This window comes from Dipodomys ordii, unplaced genomic scaffold (assembly GCF_000151885.1).
Source record: "Dipodomys ordii isolate 6190 unplaced genomic scaffold, Dord_2.0 Scaffold139, whole genome shotgun sequence".
NCBI lineage: Eukaryota > Metazoa > Chordata > Mammalia > Rodentia > Heteromyidae > Dipodomys > Dipodomys ordii.
Genome location: NW_012267355.1, coordinates 61,205 through 63,230, shown reverse-complemented (window position 1 = coordinate 63,230; position 2,026 = coordinate 61,205). Strand labels below are relative to the sequence as shown.

Here is a 2,026-nt window from a genome sequence, read left to right as displayed (position 1 = left end):
ATAAATCATGTTGACTAGGCTAAATCATTTCTGAATAAACATTTGCATGCATGTATTATGCTAAAGAACAACTTAAGAAGATATAGTGTATTTTCTTATAAAAATGAAAGAAGTAAATTGTTTAAACAATATTTCTTCCCTTTGTAATTTTTTATTGTTTATAGAACATATGGTTAACATTTGGCTTATAAAAATTTAAATTACAGGGAGGCAGGAGCAGGCCCGTAGCTGTTGGGCCGGAGCGGCACCGCCGCCATGTCCAACAGCAAGAAGCTCAACCTGGACTCTATCATCGGGCGCCTGCTGGAAGTTCAGGGCTCGCAGCCTGGAAAGAATGTACAGCTGACAGAGAACGAGATACGTGGTCTGTGCCTCAAATCCCGGGAGATTTTCCTGAGCCAACCTATACTTCTGGAGCTGGAGGCCCCCCTCAAGATCTGCGGTGACATTCACGGCCAGTACTATGACGAATGACCTTCTGGGGCTGTTTGAATATGGTGGCTTCCTTCCAGAGAGCAACTACTTCTTCCCGGGGGACTATGTGGACCGGGGCAAGCAGTCTTTGGAGACCATCTGCCTGCTGCTGGCCTATAAGATAAAATACCCTGAGAATTTCTTCCTGCTCCGTGGGAACCATGAGTGTGCCAGCATCAACCGCATCTATGGCTTCTATGATGAATGCAAGAGATGCTACAATATCAAACTGTGGAAAACTTTCACTGACTGCTTCAACTGCCTGCCCATCATAGCCATTGTAGATGAGAAGATCTTCTGCTGCCATGGAGGCCTGTCCCCAGACTTGCAGTCCATGGAGCAGATTCGGCGTATCATGCGGCCCACAGATGTGCCTGACCAGGGCCTGCTGTGTGACTTGCTGTGGTCTGACCCTGACAAGGATGTGCAGGGCTGGGGCGAGAATGACTGAGGTGTCTCCTTTACCTTTGGGGCTGAGGTAGTGGCCAAGTTCCTACACAAGCACGACTTGGACCTCATCTGCAGGGCACGCCAGGTGGTAGAAGATGGTTATGAGTTCTTTGCCAAGTGGCAGCTGGTGACACTTTTCTCAGCTCCCAATTACTGTGGCAAGTTTGACAATTCTGGTGCCATGATGAGCGTGGATGAGCCCCTCATGTGCTCCTTCCAGATCCTCAAGCCCACTGATAAGAACAAGGGCAAGTATGGGCAGTTCAGTGGTCTGAACCCCGGAGGCCGCCACATCACCCCACCCCGCAACTCTGCCAAAGCCAAGAAATAGGCTCCGTGTGCCGCCCGCCCCTCTGCCCAGATGATGGATTGATTGTACAGAAATCATGCTGCCATGGCGAGCCCACCCATCACAGGGACACAGCATTAGTGTCTCCCTTCTTTTTTTAATGGATCAATAGCAGCATCCAGTCCCTCAGGGATCCCTCCCACCTGTCCCTCCAGTGACTGCAAGTGGGATCCTGGGGCCAAAGCTGCAGCTCAGGGCAATGGCAAACCAGAATGTGGGTCTTCAGCCTGGTTTGGCCACAGGGCTGCCAGACAGACCCTGGGGCAACCTATCTGGTCTCTTGAATAAAGGTCAAAGCTGGATTCTCAAAAAAAAATTAAATTACACTGCAGATACTGCTGTTATTTTGAAAATAGACTTTTCTACAATCATATGATTTATGTATATTTAATAAATATTGAGTACTATGGTGCAAATATATGGATATTAGCCAGGTGCTGGGGTTGATGCCTATAATTCTAGCTATTCAGAAGGCTGAGATCTAAGGAAATAGGTTCAAAGCCCGGCAAAAATGTTCATGGGTCTCTTAGTTATAATTAACTAGAGAAAAGATGGAAGTGGAAGTGTGGCTTTGGTGGCTTTGATTGAAGAGGCCATGTAAGAGCTTGAAGCCTAATACACTGTTGGGAGGAATGTAAATTAGCAAAGCCACTGTGGAATGCAGTTTTGGAGATTCTTCAAAAAAAAGAAAAAGAAAGAAATGTAGGCTTCTCCTACAATTCAGCCATACTACTCTTGGTCATCTACCCAGAA

At 47.0% G+C, this 2,026-nt stretch overlaps 1 pseudogene across 1 annotated transcript; it reads left to right on the top strand.

Annotated features, from left to right (window-relative positions):
• Positions 1-219: 219 nt before the first annotated feature.
• Positions 220-1,438, top strand: LOC105997103 (annotated as a pseudogene). Its single transcript, XR_001175633.1, has one exon. The product of XR_001175633.1 is annotated as a serine/threonine-protein phosphatase PP1-alpha catalytic subunit pseudogene (transcript).
• Positions 1,439-2,026: the final 588 nt, after the last annotated feature.